This window comes from Cervus elaphus, chromosome 4 (genome assembly GCF_910594005.1).
Source record: "Cervus elaphus chromosome 4, mCerEla1.1, whole genome shotgun sequence".
NCBI classification, from domain to species: domain Eukaryota; kingdom Metazoa; phylum Chordata; class Mammalia; order Artiodactyla; family Cervidae; genus Cervus; species Cervus elaphus.
The window spans coordinates 17483280-17497653 of record NC_057818.1 but is presented as its reverse complement, the minus strand read 5'-3'; the positions used below and the strand labels follow the sequence as shown (position 1 = coordinate 17497653).

At 37.1% G+C, this 14374-nt stretch overlaps 1 protein-coding gene across 4 annotated transcripts in view; it reads right to left on the bottom strand.

Annotated features, from left to right (window-relative positions):
- PHKB (phosphorylase kinase regulatory subunit beta) overlaps positions 1–14374 on the bottom strand; it is a 225342-nt gene that overhangs the window by 135425 nt on the left and 75543 nt on the right. The window lies entirely within an intron of this gene.

The window sequence follows — 14374 nt, the reverse complement described above, 5'->3', positions numbered from 1 at the left end:
GAGCTGTATTGAAATGTTCACAACAGCTTTATTTTAATAGCCCAAACTGTCAACAAACCAAATGTTCATCAACAGAAAATGGATAAACCAAACTGTGGTTTATCTGTATAATGGGATACTATTTGACAATAAAAAGGAACAAAGAACTGAAAAAAAATTAAAAAACACATGAAAGGGAAGGCAAAGTAGACATAATTTTCCCTGGAGGGGGGATCGGGATGGGGAATAAGTGTAAATCTATGGCTGATTCATATCAATGTATGACAAAACCCACTGAAATGTTGTGAAGTAATTAGCCTCCAACTAATAAAAAAATTTAAAAAAAAAAAAAAAAAAAACCCTAGACATAAAATAAGAGACTTGCCTGTAGCTCAGACAGTAAAGAATCTGCCTACAATGCAGGAGACTCAGGTTCAATCCCTGTGTTGGGAAGATTCTTTGGAGAAGGGAATGGCAACCCACTCCAGTATTCTTGCCTGGAGAATCCCATAGACAAAGGAGTCTGGTGGGCTACAGTCCATGGGGTTGCAAACAGTCACATATGACTGAACACCTACTACTACAACTATTACTAGACATAACATAAACAAATATAAAAAGGCTCAAAAGGATAGTGAGAAGGCAGACTGCCTAGGAACCTCGGGATTCCAGGAACAGCAGTATAAGGAGTCTCCTGAGTTTCCCTTTTGCATTTTTTTTTCCTTTTGCCTCAGATATATACCAGACTTAGAGCCGAATAAACCAACAACTAGGAAATTAAAAAAAAAAAAAAAACCAGCAAAAGCCAATGGACCAGGAAAAGAGCAACCTAGCAAAATGGAAAACTTTTAGACCATAACCAGTCAAAAAAATTGTGACTCTATCCCCACCCACTCTTGTATACACTGAGTGGGAAATTTAGATTTCTATGCTCCTGAGACTATAATGAGGAACTGGACCCAACATCCAACCAACTCAGTTGTAGTGGTGTCAGAAAAACCCAAGGAAGAAATCAAGACTTGCATTCCCGATGGACGGTAAAAAGTCTCTATTCTCACACCTCAGTGTCAGTGGACATCACACGGACAGCCTAGACTTTCATTCCTACCCACCAGTAAATAGGTGAATCTCCCCTTCCTCTGAGGATGGCACTAGAGGAAGTCCAGTGGACAATTAAAACTCACATGAATGCCCAATTATAAAGAGGCCACACCCTTTTCCTTGTCATGTAAGTGAAGGTTGCCTGGAAATTAGTACTGAGGTAATAATACTTCTATCCTTCCCAGACAGGGAGATATTAATTGAAGCCTACTGGGGAGCTAGACATGACAACCCAGATCCAGCAGTAATGTGGAGTCTCTATATTGGGTGTCAACAATACACAAAAAACTAGCAGTAATGGGGTGATGTGTTTAGACTCTTCCCCTGCCAGGGTGGTGTCAAAAAAATACGACTAAAATAAAAAATAAAACCCACTGTCTTATAATATCTTAAATGTTCATCAGTTCAGTTGAATTCAGTTCAGTGGCTCAGTCATGTCCGACTCTTTGCAACTCCATGAACCACAGCATGCCAGGCCTCCCTATCCATCACCAACTCCCGGAGATTATCCAAACTCATGCCCATTGAGTCAGTGATGCCATCCAACCATCTCATCCTCTGTCATCCCCTTCTCCTCCTGCCCTCAGTCTTTCCAAGCATCAGGGTCTTTTCCAATGAGTCAGCTCTTCACATCAGGTGGCCAAAGTTTCAGCCGCAACATCAGTCCTTCCAGTGAACATCCAGGACTGATCTCCTTTAAGATGGACTGGTTGGATCTCCTTGCAGTCCAAGGGACTCTCAAGAGTCTTCTCCAATACCACAGTTCAAAAGCATCAATTCTTTGATGCTCAACTCTCTTCATGATCCAACTCTCACATCCATACATGACCACTGGAAAAACCATACCCTTGACTAGATGGACCTTTGTTGACAAAGTAATGTCTCTGCTTTTTAATATGCTGTCTAGGTTGGTCATAACTTTCCTTCCAAGGAGTAAGCATCTTTTAATTTCATGGCTGCAATCACCATCTGCAGTGATTTTGGAGCCCCCCCCCCCAAAAATGTCAGCTACTGTTTTCATTGTTTCCCCATCTATTTGCCATGAAGTGATGGAACTAATTTAAAAAAAAATCACTCATCATATCTAGAACCAGAACTATTCAAAATGAATAAAAGCTATCTATCTATATCAATACATACTTATACTGAGAGAAGAGAGATGTGAAAATTAACAAAGACTTTAAAGCAGTCGTGATGAAAAGGCTTCAGTGGGCAATTATGAGTATGAGTGAAACAAATGAAAAGAAAAAGGCTCAGCTATGAAATAGGAAATCTCAGCAAAGTCTTTAGAACTGAAAAATACAATAATCAAAACAAAAAGCTCAGTGAATAGGATGAAGGAGACAGAAGAAAGAACAACTAACCTGAAAGACAAAACAATAGAAATTATCTAGTCTGAACAAAAAAGAGAAAAGACAACAAAACAAATGAAGAGAATCTCAGAGACCTGTGGGACTGAAGTCCCAAAGATTTAACATTCATGTCACTGGGCTTCCTGAACAAGAAAAAAAAAAAAGGATGAAGCTTAAAGAAAAAAAAAAGCATCTGAAACAATGGCAGAAAATTCCCCAGTTAGCAAAAGACAAAAAGCTAAGTGAAACTCAAACAAAATAAAATGAAAATACCCATTCAGGACACATCATAACTTCTGCAAACTAAAGAAAAAGAAAAATCTTGACAGTATCCAAAGGAAACATGTCTACAGGGGAAAAGCAATTAAATAACAGTGAACTGCTTATTAAAAAAAAAAAAACAAAGCTAAAAGGATGTGACATAAGAGTTTTTAAGCATTAAAAGAAGGAACTGTCAACCCAGAATCTTATACCAGTAAATATATTCTATATATTTATTTATTTAAGCAAGGCATTCCCAGATGAAGGAAAAGTAAGAGGTCTGTCATAAGCAGATTTACCCTAAAAATATGACAGAAGTAAGTTCTCAAAACAGAAAGGAAATGCTAGATAATTAGAAAATGGTAAACAAAACTACTAGTAAATACAATAGGCTTTTCTCCTGTTGAGTTTTACAAATTATGTTTGATAGTTACAGCAAAAGTTATAACACTGTGGTTCTAAATGTGTATGGAGGAAATATTTAATATAATTAGATTACAAATGGGGGAGGGTAACAAGACACATATGAAGGTAAAGTTTCTATAATCCCTCTACCTGATAAAATGATGGCATTAATATACTGAGTTCATATGTATATATAGTAATACCAGAACAACCACTGAAAAGCCATAAAAAAAGATCATTCAAAACCACTATAGATAATCAAAATGGAATTCTAAAAAATGTTTTAGAACCAACAGGAAGGTAGGAAAAAGAAAAAGAGAAATGAAAAAAAGAATAAATACAAAGATAAAATGGCAAATGTAAACCAAAACATATATTAACATTCAATGTAAAAGTCTAAACATGGCAATTAAAAGAAAGATTGGCAGAGTTGATCTAAAAACATGACCCAACTGTATACAAGAAGCTCTTTTTGAATATAATAATATAGACAGGATGAAAGTAAAAGGATTTAAAAAAGAAGTATCATGTAACCATCAATCTCAAAGGAAAGCATATTTTGAAGTCCCAACCCAGAGAGGTAGTATTTTAGAGATGGAGCCTTTGGAAGGTGATTAGGCTTAGATTAGGTCATGAATATGGAGCCCCTATGAATGATGGAATTAGTATGCCTGAGTCACACAGTATGTGGGATTTTACTTCCCTGACCAAGGATGGAACTGTGCCCCCTGCAGTGAAAGCATGGAGTCTTAATCACTGGACCCCCAGGGAAGTCCCAGGATTAGTATCTCTTTAAGAAGAGAGACCAGAGAGCTTGCTTTGTCTCCCTCTCTGGCATGAAAGGACATGGCATCAGAAGAAAGTCCTCACCAGAGAACAGAGATGTCTGGCAACTTGATCTTAGACACTTCAGACTCCAGAATATATAAATTCCTATTGTTTAAGCTACCCAGTCTATGGTACTTTGTTTTAGCAGGACAAATCAATGAATACAATTCTATATAACAGGAGTATACTTTTTTTTTTTCAAGTGCTCACACCAACATCAAGAGATCCTATCTTGGCCATAAACAAAATCTCAAGACTATAAAAGAACTGAAATCCTACTGTACTCTTTGATCACAATGGCATCAAACTGGAATCAATAATAGAACAACAGGAATATCTGCCAACACTTGTAAAGAAAACAATATATACCTGTCTACATAATCGACATGAATGAAAGAAGAATCTCAAGTGAAATAAAAAATACAATGGATAGAATGAAAATGAAAATATAACATCAAAATTTGTGTAGGATAACTACAATAGTAGTTATACTGAGAGGGGAAATTTATAGAACTAAATGAATATATAAGCAAAGAGAAAAGCCTCAAATCAATTATCTAATCCCAATTTAATTGAAGCTAGAAAAAGAGCAAAATAAACCTGAAGCAAACAGAAGGAAATAACACAGATAACAGAAAACAATGACAATCGACATACCCACATCCACAGGGTAAAAAAAAAAAAAGAAAGAAAAAAATCAGTGGAACAAAAAACTAATTTTTAAAGGGTTAAAGAAAATTGACAGAAGCCTGACAAAGAAATAAGACACAAATGACCAATATTAGGCATAGAATAGGAGATAACACTACAGACATTGTAGATATCAAAAGGATAATGAGCAAATACTCTGAACAATTCAACATACATAGATTAAAAGGAATGAGTCAGTTCCTGGAAAAACAAAACTATCACTACTCATTCAATATGAAATAATTTGAATAGACCCATTACTGTTAAGAAGTTGAATCCATAATTTTCAAATGGTAAAAAAAAAAAAAAACCTCTCCATACCTATATGATTGCACTGAAGAAATCTACCAAACATTTAAAGAAAAATTGACACCAATTCTATACAATCTCTTCCAGAAAACAGAGTGGGGAAAAAACACTTCAGAGTTAATTTAACTGAAGCTAGCATTACCCTGATACCAAAACAAAACAAAGACAATGCACAAAAAGAAATCTATAGGCCAATATCTCTCATGACTACAGACATTAAAATCTTTTTAAAAATTAGCAAGTAGAATTTAGCAGTATGTGAAATGAATTATCCCCATGACTGACCAGGTGAGGTTTAGTCTAGGGATAAAAAGCCAGTTCGATAATCAGAAATTAATCAACACAGTCCACCATATTAATAGCCTAAAGAAGGAAATTCACAGGATCATATTGGTGGTATTAGCAGAGGAATAGACATATAGAACCCAGAAACAGTCCAATATAAATATGTCCATTTTATTTTCAACAAGAGCACAAAGGCATTTCAATGGAGGAAAGACAGTCCTTTCAACAAACACAAATGATGCTAGAGTAACTGGACATGCATCAAAAAAAAAAAACCTTCAACATCATACCTTATACAAAATTAACTCAAAATAGATCATGAACTTAAATATAAGACACAACACTATGTAACTTTCATAAAACAAACCATCAGAGAAAATCATCAGAATCAAGGTTACGCAGAGTTGTCAGAATTTACACCAAAAGCACAATCCATAAAAGAAAAAATTTATAAACTGGGTTTCATTAAAATTGAAAGCTTGCTCTAACCAAAAAAAAAAAAAAACACCCAAGCTACAGACTAAGAGAATATATTTGCAAAACACAGAATTAAAGGACTAGTATCAAGAATTATTTATGTATAAAGAATTCTCAAAAATCAACAATGAAAAAAACCCGTCCAATTAGAAAAAGAGCAAAAGACATGAAGAGATATTTCACTGAAGATGCAGATGATACATAATCACATGAAAACATCCAATATCATTATCCATTAGGAAATGCAAATTAAAACCACAATAAGCTACCACTACAAACAAATCAGAGTAAATAAAGTAAAAAATAGTGATAACACCAAATGCTGGCAAAGATTCAGAGACATGACATCATACATTGCTAGTAGGAATGTAAAGCAATATGGGACTCTCAAAAATAGTCTTGCAGTTTCTTTAAAATCAAAACATGTAACTACCCACCAGTTGAACTACTGGACATTCATTCATCCCAGATAAGGTCACAATCATTTACAACTATGTTTTCTTCTAAGAGTTTTATAATTTTAGTTCTTACTATTAGGTCATTGATCCTTTTCCAGTTAATTTTGTTATTATATACTACATGAAGTAGGGACCCAAATTCATTCTTTTGTATCCAGTTGTCCCAGCACCATTTGCTAAAGACTATATTCTCCTCTATCAATTATCCTTGCACCTTTGTGAAAATCAACTGACCATACATGTATGGGTTTCTTTCTAGATCATCAAGTTTACTGCACTAATATCTGTCTCTTGTTATACTTGTACCACACTATTTAATTATTGTAGCAGATTACTGTAACTACAGTAAGCTCATTACTATAGTAAACTTTGAAGTTGCAAAGTGTGGATCTTCCAAATTTGTTCTTTATGAAGGGTTGTTTTGGCTATTCTGAGTTCCTTGCATTTCCATGCAAATTTTAGGATTAGTTTGCCAATTTCTACAAAAAAAAAAAAAGAAAAAAAAGTTTTGTTATGGATTACACTGAATCACCATGGAGTAGGAAATGGCAACCCATTTCAATATTCTTGCCCAGAAAATTCCACGGACAGAGGAGCCTGGTGGTATAGCGCTATAGTCCATGGGGTGGCAAAGGGTCAGAGGTGACTGAGCACACACTGAACACAGGATATCTTTCCATTCTTGGATGTCTTCTTTAATTTTTTTCAACAATATTTTATAGTTTTTGATGTACAAGTCTTGCATTTCTTTTGTTAATCCCCTCTACTTTAAAAGTGAGGAAACTAAGTTCTGAGAGATTGAATGTAAGTGACTTTCAAATGCATCCTTACTTTTTCTTTGGTGAAAACTCTCTTCCCTACTACAATATATGCAAACCATTTTACCCTGGTTCTCAAGAACAACTAAGCCAATAATCTGGTATTGCTTCCCAGGTGACCCTAGTGATGAAGAACTCACCTGCCAATGGAGGAGATGTAAGAGATATGGGTTTGATCCCTGGGTCTGCCATGCAGACAACCCACTCCAGCACTTTTTGCCTAAAGAAATCCATAGACAGAGAAGCCTGGAGGGCTACAACCCAAAGAGTCACAAAGAGTCGGACAAGACTGAAGCAACTTAGCACGCACACGCTACTGACTCAAATCTGCAGTCCAGCACTTCACTTTCAGTGAAGAAGTACCTCATACTTCCACAGGATGAACAAATTTCAAAACAATCCATGTGGTACTCGCTAGTATGCTTGAGAGAAGGGGCATGGTCTCTTTTCATAGCCAAAGTCACTTTAGAAAAATGACAAGGCCTACAACCTGGAGGAACAAAGTCCAAATGAAGAATATGTGCTAGTTTAAATTTGTCTGCAAAATCTTTGCCTTCTATCAAAAGGTGGAGTCTAATTCCCCTCACTTATCTTATTGACTCTAACAGATAGGATGTAGTGAAAGTTATGCTGCATGACTTCCAAGGCTAGGTCATAAAAAGATATAGCTTCCATCTGGCCTGTTGAGTTTTGGGACACTGAACCTTGGAACCTAGCTACCACAATGTGCGGAATCTATATGGAAAAACTTCATATAAGTGTTCCTGCTGAAGTCCCAGTCAACACTCTGATACCCAAGTGAGGAAGTTTTCAAAGTTGACTCTAGCCTCAGCCACAATTGATGGCAAACATGAGACCCTAAGTATGAACCACCCTAGTTAGCCTAGTCAACCCTCTGAACCATGAGAGTTAACAATAGTAAAAGATTGTTGTTCTGCTGTTTTATGCTTCTAAGTTTGGGATGCTTTACTTGAAACAGTAGGTAGCAAGAAAAGAATCTAAGGCAGGTTTCTAACTGCATGCGCACCCTGCACAATCATACCTATCCTTGAATAGTCCAAATGGAAACCAAACAGTACCTGCGTAAGAATTCTAAATTCTTAGAACCTAAGGGTTAGAAGAGCCATAGGAATCATATACTCTGACAATGCATGCAAAAACATTTGCTGCCAATTAATTTTATTGCTTAAGGATGTGTTCTCAATGTCCAAGGAGTTCTCTGTTAGTCCCCAGTGCACAAGGTTCATTCTAAGTTTAAAAATGGTGCAGAAAGACAGCTGAGGGATGAATTTGGAAACTGTCCTCTAAATAAAGCACTACAAAAGAAAGAAACATTGTATCTGGATTATAGTAAAGGTCAAGTTCTTACCATTTCAATTTTCTTTACCAATGCAATTGGTTGAATAATGGGACAATTGAAATTCACATATATGTTAATTTATTATTGACTGGTTATTTAAATCTTTGGCAACAGCAAGCTATTTACGTGACAATTACCAACGGAGCATTCACCAATTTGGTTCTTTAAAGGTGCTACCTTACATTTACTTACAGGAACTAAAAGTGTTTACCTGGGAGATAGTTTTTAATAAAGTGATTTATTGCATAAACGAAAGCTTCTCCAGAAAAGATAATGGGTTTGGACTAGGTGATTTAAAACACACCATGGAATCCAAAAAGTTAGCTGGCAAGCATGGAAACTGAATTCACAATCTCATATTCATTAACATTATGCTTTAAGTCCCTGAGGTGCCCAATCATACTTCCTGAAAAAAAGGACTTTACAGTACTATGGTTTTAATGGCTGTTCATGGATTGTTCAGTACAGGAAAAATACATAAAATGAAGCAGAATGGATGGATAACTGCCTGTGTTATAGCTCAATGACTAGAACATCAGAAATGACTTAAGAAGAGTAAGTAGTTACTTTAAATAACAAGTACTACATGAAATAAAATGGTCACTAAAATACCTTAAACTGATGTTATGATGGTTACTTATCAGATATTTTTGTGATAGTCTTCTTTATTGGAGAAGCTTAGAGAATAGAACAAAAATTGTAATCCCCCCACAAAACCCCAATAATCTTTCCTTCTGGATATTTATCTATAATGGGCTTCCCTGATAGCTCAGTTGGTAAAGAATCCACTTGCAATGCAGAAGACTCCAGTTTGATTTCTGGGTTGGGAAAAATTCACTGGAAAAGGGATAGACTACCCACTACAGTATTCCTAGGCTTCCACTGTGGCTCAGCTGGTAAAGAATCTGCCTGCAAAGTGGGAGACCCGTGTTTGATCCCTGGGTTGGGAAGATCCCCTGGAGAAAGGAATGGCTATCCACTCCAGTATTCTGACCTGGAGAATTCCATGGACTGTATAGTCCATGCGGTTGCTAGGAGTCAGACATGACTGAGCAACTTTCACTTTCACATATCTATAATAATCTTTCCATTTGGGCATTGTTAATGTCTTTCAGCTGCTAAATTGTGGTTCAGCTGCTAAGTCATGTCTGATTTTGCAACCTCATGGACTACAGTATGCCAGATTTTCCCTGTTCTTCAGTACTTCCCAGAGTTTGCTCAAATCATGTCCATTGAGTCAGTGATGCCATCTAACCATCTCATCCTCTGTCATCCCCTTCTCCTCCTGACCTTAATCTTTCCCAGCATCAGGGTCTTTTCCAACAAGTCAGCTATTTGCATCAGGTGGCCAAAGAACTGGAGCTTCAGCTTCAGCATCAGTCCTTCCAATGAATATTCAGGGTTGATTATATATATCTACATTACTAAGTTATTACAACTTTCCTTTTTGCTTTCCAATAGCCAAAAAATTTAAAGTTAGGCTTGAGATTCAACTCATATTTTACCGAGGACTCATCTCTTCTCCACCTGTAATGGAGGAGACCCCAGTTTGATTCCTGGGTCAGGAAGATCCCCTGGAGAAAGGATAAGCTACCCACTCCAGTATACATGGGCTTCCTTGGTGGCTCAGACAGTAAAGAATCGGCCTGCAATGAGGGAGACCTGGGTTTGATCCCTGGCTTGGGAAGATCCCCTGGAGGAGGGCATAGCAACCAACTCCAGTATTCTTGCCTGGAGAATACTGTCCCTATGGACAGAGCAGCCTGGAGGGTTACAGTCCATAGGGTGGCAAAGAGTCAGACATGACTGAGTGACTAAGCACAGCTCATTCTCTTCTCCAAAACAGTTTTGGCTTAAAGTGTTTAAAGGTAGCCCCAAGGAGTAAAAACAGCCTTGCATAAATGAGGAAGGGAAAATTTTAAAATTAAAATACTGAATTTAACATGGAACAGCTAAAAAGACCACCTGTATATGTAACTCTGGGGATTAAGAATTAAGTGTTATATTTTCTACCTGTGGATGCCACTGAGTAAGCATTGTTGAAGTCTTCCCCTTCCACTGCCACCATGTCTAAGTCAAAGTCTCCCAAAGAGCCTGAACAGCTGCGAAAGCTCTTCGTCAGAGGATTTAGCTTTGAAACAAATGATGAGCGTCTGAGGAGCCATTCTGAGCAATGAGGAACACTCACAGACTGTGTGGTAATAAGGAATCCAAATACCAAGTGCTGCAGAGGCTGTGGGTTTGTCACATATGCCTCTGCAGAGGAGGTGGACACAGCCATGAATGCAAGGCCACACACGGTGGATGGAAGAGTTGTGGAACCTAAGAGACCGTCTCAAGAGAAGATTCTCAAAGAGCTGGTGTCCACTTAACCGTGAAAAAGATTTTTGTTGGTGGCATTAAAGACACCAAAGAACATCACCTGAGAAATTATTTACAATAGTAGGGGAAAACTGAAGTGACTGAAATCATGACTGACCAAGGCAGTGGCAGAAAGAGAGGCTTTGCTTTTGTAATCTTTGATGACCATGATTCCATAGCCAACACTGTCATTCAGAAATACCACATTGTGAATGGCCACAACTGCGAAGAAAGAAAAGCCCTATCAAGGCTTGCCTAAGCAAGAGATGGCTAGTGCTTCATCCAACCAAAGAGGTCAAAGTGGTCTGGAAACTTTGATGGCAGCCATGGTGGTGGTGGATACCGGTGGCAGTGGGGATGGCTATAACAGATTTGGTAATGATGGAAGCAATTTTGGAGGTGGCGAAAGCTACAATGATTTTGGCAATTACAATAATCAATCTTCAAATTTTGGACCCATGAAAGGAGGAAACTTTGGAGGCAGAAGTTCTGGCTCCTATGGTGGTGGAGGCCAATACTTTGCCAAACCAGGAAACCAAGGTGGCTAAGGTAGTTCCAGTAGCAGCAGTCCCTATGACAGTGGAAGAAGCTTTTAATTACTGCCAGGAAACAGAGCTTAGCAGGAAAGGAGAGCCAGAGAAGTGATAGGTTACAACAGATTTGTGAACTCAGCCAAGCACAGTGGTAGCAGGGCCTAGTTGCTACAAAGAAGACATGTTTTAGACAATATCATGTATATGAGCAAAAATCTTGAGGACTGTATTTGTGATTAATTGTGTAACAGGTTATTTTGGTTTCTATTTTATGGAAAGTGTAAAGTATTCCAATAAAGGGTTTTAATGTAGTTTTTTTTTTTTTAAAAATGTGCTGTGTAAAGTTAGAATTCTTTCAGGGTGATGCCAGGTTCCACTCAAAATTTATTTACAATCTGCTTTGGTGGAGAAGCTTTTGTCTTCAGATCCTTGTTGTAGCTGAACTGACAGTTACTGTGCTGTGAACTGGAGTTCACCTTTAAAAGAGCCACCCATGCAAAGTCATGGAGGTTTTTGGTTATTAATGACTGTTGGCACATCCTATGTGATATATTTAAATTGAATTATGGTACCAAATAACGTTATAGATGGGAATGGAGCTTGTGTATCATCCTTATCAGGTATAATCAATAAAAGATTTAATATCTTCAAAAAAAGAATTTGTGTTATAATAAGTAGGTAACTAACACATGAAGGAAAATGCAATTAAATCAAATAATATTAATATGAGATTTTGAAATGTAAGGAAATTTATTATAAGACTTAGAGAATAAACAGAAGAAGAAAGGAGAATTATTTGAAATAGTTCTAGACACCCTAGGAGAAACTAAAAGGAGTATGTTGTTCAAGGAAAAGTCAGATGAACAGAAAAATCAGGAGAGCAGGGAATGGTTGCTCAGGAAACATTCAGTTACACTGAGCTTAGAGCAATATATTCTTTTACCAAATCCTGAAAAGTATGAGGATGCTGCAAGAATGGGTTAAATGGTTAAATGTAATGAGATCACTTTTTAGAAAAAAGTTCTGAAGCTTATCTAAGAAATGCTAAATAATTCAAGAATTTGGACTAAAACAGATATGGGCAAACCTGGGGCTGAAAAGGGCAGATTAGGAAGGGAATGACAAAGGCATTAGGCTAAATCAAGCTTTAGTGATTGCTAAGCAAAGATATCCTTGAAACTTAGCAAAATGTCACCAAGGTGGTACACCTTGCTGTTCTTTCCAACTTTAGGAAAACTTTTTACGACATTAAATTACAACATGATACAGTAAAAATACCTTTGGATTTTGAAGCCAGCCACCTGGAATTTAGTTCCGGCTCCATTACCTTTGATCTGTATCACTTAAGGAATGGAGGGGGAAAAAAATCACCAAGTCTTCTAAACTTCAGTTTCCTCCTGTGTAAAAAGGCAGTAATGCTTCCTGCATGGGCTAAATAAAACTTACCCTGTAACTGTAGTGCCAGGGTTTAAAATTACTAGAGAACCGCTGAGCATGGAAGCTGAAGGGGAAGCCTCTATCCTTAGAACACTATGTGTATGGGTTTCAGGGACCTAGGGGCAGTAATCATTTTTGACCAAGATGCAGTTCAGAAGGGATGCACACAGTGTGTGGCAAAGGAAGAAAGGGACATTTACCAAGCCAGTGAGCACAAGACCCTAGTGATCGTCAAGGCAACAGACTGTGCTCCGATTCCTGCTAAGGAGAACTGCACAGCACAGAGACAGAGACTGGCAAAGAAAGTTAGAAGGCAAAGGGCAGTGTGAGCACTTTTAGCAAGAATTGCTATATACTGTTTCAGGCTTTTCAAAACTATGAGAATAACTTAAGAATATAACAAGGATATTGCAGTAAGAAGTCCTTGGATCAGAGCCAACTAGAAACTAGGATCAGATAATTAACTAGGATCGGATAGTTCTGGGAAGTCTTACAGCAACAGACTAAGAGTTGGGACTTAATCCCTGCCAGCAGCAGCTCTACATTCCACTCCCTGGCATGGGCACAGAAAGATACCAGCCTCCCACCACCACGGCATACACTACATCCATGAGAGCCACAGGGCTCAGGGCTCCTGCAGTTTCAAACTAGACACTGTCAGCAGAGGTGACAGATCTGAAACAGGCCTGTGAGTATCTGAGCTAAAAAGCATTGTGGAAAAAAAATTTTAAGTTATTTACAGCATTATACCATGGAAAATTAGAAGATGAGTGTTAAATATATAAAACGCACCATGCAAAGCTAAATAGCAAACTTCATTTCCCATCCGTTTGAATAAAATTGGCCTGCTACAATTAAGGTTAATTTTGCATGCAAAAGGTAGCAAAGAACATCACTTAATGATTTTCCAAGACTTGAAATAAAATCCTTAATGATTCCGTCTAAAGACGGGCACCTCAGTTACAGGAGAACAAGTTAGAGTCTCTCTTTTTTCACTGTCATTGTTTAGTTGCTAAGTCCTGTCCGACTCTTTTGTGGCCCCGTGGACAGTAGCCTGCCAAGCGACTTCCCAACACCGTCACTTTCTAAGATTAATGGTAACTTTTACCCAAGAGTCTTTCTGAGTTTACCATAGTTTTTATAAACTGAAAAAACCCTACTCTAAATATTTTATATAGAAAATGTCAGTGGGACCACACTGCAATATATTAAATAGTTATTAAAAAGCAGAAAGGGACCTGATAAATAACTACTGAAAAGGCAAATTTTAAAAAATCACCTTTTCCAATCTTATACACTGTCTTGAATTTGACTCATAATTTGGAACGCTGAGAACTTATAGCTAAAATATATTTTCTTGCTATATTTAGTATTTGCCTGAATTTAATTTCTGAATTATTTCTCTCCTTTATTGTCTTCCTTACACATTGTTACTATTCTACTCTGTATAAACATGCCTCATATGAATCATAAAACTTATAGAAAAGTTTGTATGTTAGTTGACCAGAGTTTAACAAAAAATCCTTTTTATTTCAATCTGTTATTAAAATATTCTTATCGGGATGGGGAATACGTGTAAATCTATGGCTGATTCATATCAATGTATGACAAAACCCAAAAAAAATAAAATAAAATATTCTTAAATGTGACTACTTTCATTTCAATGTTTACTTACACATTATTCAAATTTCTGATAAATATCAACTCAATCATTACAACT